Here is a 7183-nt window from a genome sequence, read left to right as displayed (position 1 = left end):
TTGAAACCACCAGTAGTTATTAAGTTTTTTCCTCTGAAATTCAAAAGGTTATCGTATAATTTGTGCATAAAGTGGTCATCAGCATTTGGTGCGCGTTACACAGAACCTAGTATGAATGAGAAACCCCGGACAGAGACATTCAAAACCAAGCTTTCGTGGTTATCAATTTGATCTAGTTCTCTTATATCAACACTATTTTTTGCTACAACTGCGACGCACCACCTCGGGAGAATCTATCTCTTCTAAACAGTTGGTAGCCTGGCGAAATAATTTCGTCATCCTGCACACCGTCATGCAACCAGGTTTCAGAAATAAAGCATATATGAGGATCATATGCTAATAAAAGATCTTGCAGTCAGTCTATTTTGTTGACAATGCTTTGGGTATTTAGTGAAAGCAGCCGAAACTGGAAAGACCGTGATTGCTATTCTGCCTGCTCTACTCTCATTTCTGTGTCATCCCTTTTTGGAACTAGTTTTCGTGTGTTGTGTACGTCGTCCCAAATGTACAGTACGGTCCACTGTTAAAGGGAACATGCGATCGCACGACCTACGCACTTCGCGAAGCGCTACCGCCGATAACTTGTGGGAATTCTCGGCACAAGCCGCATGCGCAGTAAGCATGGTGGCTGGTCATTCCGCGCATGCGCCTGATGCCGCCTATTCACGCCGCATCTAGGCGGCAGTGCTTCGTGAAGCGCGGAGGGCACGCGATCACCTGTTCCCTTTAACAATGGACCGTACTGTACAAGTCGTCACCAACGTAAATTTTATCTTGAACAAGCCAGAGCTTTTTGCCGCTATCTTTTTCTTCTTTCGCGCTGTTCCAAAGTAGACGGCGCTTGCGCAGCGTGTCTGCACAGTAATCATTTTGCAAAGATATTCCTGATCCTTTCAGTTTGTGAGCATTCTTCATGAGGATTTGTTTTTCAGTATAATCCTGGAAAAACGTAATGACTGGCCTTCCTGTGGATATTTTCCCGAGTCTGTGAATTCTCGCTACTGAAACACAATTTGCCCCACCTTATCTTTAAAGATATTTTGAATAACCCTTTTCCGTAGCGTTCTTTCATTTTCATTAGGATCCTTAGTAATCCCAAAAACAATCAAATTGGAACGGCGGCTGCGGTTTTCGAAATCAACCAATTTTTAATGGTGAAGATTAATTCGGTCATGCGCTGCGGTTGCAACTGCATTTGTTTCTTCATTTTCATGGGTCTTTGCTCGAACCTCGGTCATACTGCATTCCAAGTTGTTCAAACGCTTTTCGAAACAGTGTAATGCTGTCTCCGTGGATTCAAAACGTTCTTTCAATGAAGCGATGTCAGCTGTAGTTGCTTGCTGTCCACTAAATATAGACTCTAACATTTCATTAACAGTCGGTCCCGGATTTTCTTCAATGTCCCTACAAACGAGGAGCTTACAAGAATTTAAACACTCATAGGCAATACTTAAGCACAGATGTGGGCACGGCAGTACAACAATAAAACTATCATCACTGCGTATTATGCTGTTGTAACTAACCTGTACAAGAAGAATCAGACGCATAGTCAGCGATGTGCGCCCAAGGCGCCAAGGCACAGAAAGTACGAAGGAGGCGCTGCCCAAGGCTTTCGCTGCGTCGCTGGCAGGTTCATCGTGCGGTGCTGTCTTTATAGCAGTTGAAGCTGGTGGCGTCAGGGACTCGTGACTTCAAAACACTGTATCATTCGTTTTCGGAAGATACAATGTTTTCGGAAAGAGGCACGAAACTGCATCGTCGATATGGCTTGATGGCACGGTTGTAAACCTCTTGGCTGAAGGCGCAACAAGAAGGCTGGCAGCTAGCACGAGCAAAGCCTGTACAAGAAGAATCAGACGCATAGTCAGCGATGTGCGCCCAAGCCTTTAGCCGCGCCAATTTCTCTGTCGGTAGCAGTTTTTTGCTTAACAGGTGTTGTCCTTTTCTCTTCATAAAATGGCCACAAGTTGGGCTTCTATTGCAGGAGGCGGATTTAAGGCTGCTCGACGGCGGAACTTATCTCTGATTTGTCGATGCAACTGGGGTCTAAGACACTTTTCCCAAGCATCTCAACCTACAAGAGCCGAGCACCAGGCCAGGGGAAATCTTGTACCCATTGAAGAAACTGGTGGGGGCCCGGTGGCACTGGGGATTGAACCCAGCACCTCCCTTATGCGAAGCGGATGCTCTGCCTCAAGGTCCCCGCACCGCAAGACGCTTTCTGTTGGTAGCAGTTGTTTGCTTAACTTCTGCATTTTTGAGCAAATCAGAAGTTTTTCTCAGTTTAAAGCAGTGGGAGTTTGATGGGACCCATAAGAAACGCAAAACTGTAGCGGTGACTCAGTAGTTATGGTGCTCGCCTGTTGACCCGAAAGACCCGGGCTAGATCGTAGCCGCCGCAGTTGGATTTTGATGGAGGCGAAATTCTGTAGGCCCGTGTGCTCTGCGATGTCGGTGCACGTTAAAGAACCCCTGGGGGTTGAAATTTCAGGAGCCCTTCACTACAGCGTCCTTCATAGCCTGGGTTGCTTTGGGACGTTAAACCTCTAAGAACCAAACCAATCTTCAAGTAAAAGATTAGTTGCGAGATAGCGGCCTTGTTTTGTACATCCTTGTCTTAAGTACTTGTGTTTGACGCTTTCTTTAATGCATTTCACCAATAAACGGATGAAAATTCGCACCTATAGATTTTGTGCATGCAGAAGTGAAAGCAGTAACAGCGCCCTTCCTACAGAGCCCCCGTCAAAGCGCTAACAAAAGAAAGTAAAGCCGCACCCACGCAGTTTTTTTTATTTATTGTTATCGCTGGCGCTCATTACTTCTCTAACCCTGATAGTAAACATGCATGCGGCTGTTGGCACGTCCTTATTGTCACCTGGTGTTCTCAGGTGGCCCTTGAAAAGGAAGACGTTGAAGGGTCTCGCGCTGGATAGGTGCCGTATTATGCTGGTTAGAGGCCTGTCTCTCTATCTTCCGTTACATATTTTGGTGGAGGTGAGAACGATCTCCGATATGATCGCAGTGTACATAGACTCGCAGCACAAAACCTGGGACGAGATTCTCCTCTACGTCACATACGCCTACAAAACGGCCACCGAGGAGACGACCCGCTTTACAACTTTTCGTCTGGTCTAAGGACGTGACGTTCAGACGATGCAGGATGTCATGCTTCCATGCTGCACAGATGACCACCCACTCACGCCAGACGCCGACCAGTTCACTAAGCGCGCCGAGGGAGCACGTCAACTTGCCTGCCTTCACATTCAGCGGCAGCAGAGCACGGATGCACGCCGCTACAACCTCCGTCACCGGCACGTCAAATACCATCCCGGGGACCAAGTTTGGGTGTGGACCCCGGCACGCCACCCAGGCTTGTCTGAAAAACTGATGTGCCGTTAATTTGGACCTTACAAAGTTTTGCGCCGCGTTACAGAAGTCACCTGCGAAGTTCTTCGTGTGCAGTCTCAGCGTCGCCCAGCCCGCTCTGAGGTTGTGCATGTAGTTCGCATGAAACCGTACTTCACGCGACAATGGGCAGTACGCTCAGTGTTCCTCTAGTTGTCGCTTGGGACACCTTCGCCTACCTCCCTTCTGCATTTTGATGTGCTTGTGCTGGTGCTTTTATTTCCATTCCGATGATCGTGCTCCAGCCCCGCTTTTATATTCTTCTTTTTTGGGAAGGAGGAGTAGTGCCACCTGGTGTTCTCAGGTGGTGCTTGAAAAGGAAGACGTTAAAGTGTCTCGCGCTGGCTGGCTGCCGTATTCTGCTGGTTAGAGACCTGTCGCCTTATCTTCCGTTACAATATCTGCGTGTGCCCTCATTTATTTCTTCCATTGGTCTTTTGACGCTCTTCAGTTCGTAACTTGCTAAATGAAGTCATCCTACATTAAGTGGTAATGTTGTGTATTGAAGGCACTCAGTGATGCGCATTGTTCTCCCCGTGTACTGGTGCTTCTACCGGAGGCACGAATGCGATGTTCACAATAGCCGGAATCCGCATCTGCACGAGTTCTGTCAGATATCTTCACGACCGTGCAAATTTGTCCCAGTGAGACATATATTGTCCCTCGCTTTACCAACAAGCTGTCGCTTTGAAGTTCCTCGCAGTTTGATAAGGCAAACAAGTTTGTAGACTTGACATATACAATGTGCATTCAGATCATGGGAAGCTAAAAATATATCGGATAACATGGCATTCAGGAATAGATGAAAATACGATATTTGCAAGCCTTTCAAACACTCCCTCCGCTCAGCAAGAACAATGTATGTCGGTGGTTTCGAAATATTTTGATACTGCTCGCAAAACGCATACCATTAGAAGAAATTTTTTAATGGTTGAACTATGTCTAAGGAGTGATTGTGGATAAGAATTTCGTCATTGGCAATGGCTACATAGTTAAAAGCTGGAAGCAATTATGTCTAGCTTCCATGTGTCCAGCAAATATTTTCGTCTCATGGCTCCATACTAACGTAAATTTGTCCTGACATGTAGAAATTTGTGACTACCAAGTAATTCCAGCTCCTTCCTCGCGCACTGCATGTGCGGCGCTCAATGCTCGGAGCCGCGGGTTATCGCCTGTTTTAAATAAGTGCAAGTTTTTTTCACTCTGGGCTTCTTTGGAATAAAATTTCCACATTTCTTACCCTTGTCGCTGTCCCTGATTTTTTTTTCAATTATATCAAACCACCATCATTTTGAGTGATGGTCGTTTTCACACAAATTTCGAAAAATAATTCCACTAAATAGGCACTTGTTAAAAATGAAGAATTAGAGAATAGTGTTGAAGGCAGTGTGCCTATATCTGATGGACGCTGAATATTACACTGTATGTCGTCGTTCAGCGAGCGGGATTATTTCTAGCACAAGCTTTCTAACTAAATTACATTGGTGCTGGATTCAAACAGATAGAAAACTTACTTAGCAAGCGATTATCAACATATGCTAGCCAGGAGTCGTGCCAGATGTTCGTGAGAAGACTAAGTAATTTTCACAAATAATCTTTGTGAGGTTAGTAATGATTGTTTCACGATCAGAGCGACGGAATTGGCGGAACTCGGATATCGCGTGCGATAAGGTCGTTACCTGTGTAATTAACTAAAATTTGTCCTTTTAAGTTTCACACTTGGGCGCATTGTTGCAACAACTAAAAGTAGCCGAGCGTCAAGACATCTAATGTCATTTAATAGACACTCAGTAGTGCAGTTGCCGTAGGCTCAATAGGACACTGAATACTGGTTGCCTACAAGCAGTGAAGGGGCGCGCGCCTGCCGCAAAGCTAGCGAAACCACGCCCACCACCTCTCTGCCGCCAGCTCGAACGGCACGTCGTAAACAGCAACTCAAGGCTGAATGAAAGAACTGTGAGAGTGATGTGTCACCTCTGAGTTACGTAACTCTCTGGGGCGTGACTATGCGGGCTCCGTAGCAACCGCAGCCCTTTCGTTGGACCACCATAGCCGAAATTCCTAGCGTCTGAACGCCAAAGTCAATTACATTTATCTTCAGCTAGTGATTTATGGCTGCCCTGACGGCTTGCTATATTTCTGTAGTTCGTAGCAAGCCTGTAGCTTGAAAAATAAAACAAGTTAAACCAGAATTTCGTATGGGCTAGTTGGCTCATTGTAACCAAAACATTAATCAGCGCAAAGGAATAAGCACACGAAAGAGAGAACGCTGCGCCGGTTATTTGTTGCGTCTCTTTTTTCGTGTCCATGTTCCAGGCGCTGGAGTAATCTGCTGGGGGATTTGTCGCTTGTCCTTGCCCTAAGGGGCTCAGATCTGGACGCTCTCACTAACTGCGTCGGGTGCTCTTTGCCACTGGATTATCTGTTGCGAAAACCGGCGCCGTCGCTACGGCGGACGCAGTTGTTGCTACGCACTTTTTTTATTTCAATCATTCCTCTCCCGTCTGTCAACAATCCTTTGTCTTCACGTGGCAGCAATTGCGGCCAAGCTGGATTTGAAACCGACCACGGCGTACGGGTTTCGAAGGAGGCGAAACGCAAAAGGCATCCGTGTGCCGTACAGGAAGAAAGGAAGATGAGAGTAAAAGAAGACAGAAAAAAAAAGTGGTGCTGTAGTGGAGGGCTCCGGAATAATTTCAACTGCCTGGGGTTATTTAACGCGCACTGACATCGCATAGCACACGTGCGGGTTCTAACCCGGCGGCTGCGCTTCGATGGAAGTGAAACGCAAAAGACGCCCGTTTGCTGTGCGATGTCAGTGCACGCTAAAGATCCCCAGACATTATTCCGGAGCCCTCCACTACGGCACCTCTTTCCCTCTTTTTTTCTCCGAATCCGCTAGTAGATACATTTCAACGAGGAGAGGCCATTCCGGTAGCTCAGTGGTAATGCTGCGCAGCTGATGACCCAAATGACGCGTGTTCCATCCCGGCCGCAGTGGTTGAGTTTCGATGGAGGCAAAATTCTAGAGGCCCACGTAATGCGCTATGACAGGGCACGTTAAAGAACAAAGGTGGTCGCAATTTCCAGAACCCTTCACTATGGTGTTTCTCATAGTCTGAGTAGCTTTCGGACGTTAACCTTTTAAAAGAAAATCCATAAACGAGAAGAGAGAATATTTTTTACGCAGTTTCTTTCTGGGCCTGGACCTCAGCTGGAACAAGTATGAGGAAAAGTTATCTCTATAGTTAATGTGGTCTCTTTTTAAAGATATTGTTAAGTAGCGAACAGCCGAAAAATGAGACGAGATGAACGATGGCAAAGAGAAGATATCGTTACGTGAAGGCTATAAGCTGCACAGGTAATGTGCTAGGCAAATGATCGACGAATTGGGACAATCGTACAGCACACAAGCGCGCACCTAAGCGCCGTCTTCGTTTCAAAACACTTAGCCGTCCTCCCACCGTCCGTAGCACCACCCCTCGCGGCAAAAGCACCGTCCCGGTGCGCGCTGCTCAGCCCAGGGAGACGGCGAGTTGTAAGGTTTGAGGCGGGACACATGCATGATGTCGGTGCGGGGTAAAGCGGCCGGGGACGGTGAATATAGCGGGGTGATCTCGTACGTCACCGCGGTCACGGGACGTACGACACGATGAGGACATGTATATTGCGTGAGCAGTTTTAGAGAGCATTTCTTAGGCGCCCGTTTCTGCGTTTTGCGGCTTGGCCGTTGCCGTTGTCCATTGTTGTTGTTGTGACTGAGAGAAGGATGAAAAGG

The 7183-nt window shown here is 47.1% G+C and overlaps 1 pseudogene; it reads right to left on the bottom strand.

Moving 5' to 3' along the window:
* Positions 1 to 424: 424 nt before the first annotated feature.
* LOC149338812 (uncharacterized) lies at positions 425 to 6970 on the bottom strand (annotated as a pseudogene).
* Between the last annotated feature and the right edge of the window lie 213 nt (positions 6971 to 7183).

The sequence above is a fragment of the Amblyomma mixtum genome, chromosome 6, assembly GCF_055824585.1.
Source record: "Amblyomma mixtum isolate Tamu chromosome 6, ASM5582458v1, whole genome shotgun sequence".
Taxonomy (NCBI): domain Eukaryota; kingdom Metazoa; phylum Arthropoda; class Arachnida; order Ixodida; family Ixodidae; genus Amblyomma; species Amblyomma mixtum.
This window is presented reverse-complemented; position numbering and strand designations above follow the sequence as displayed.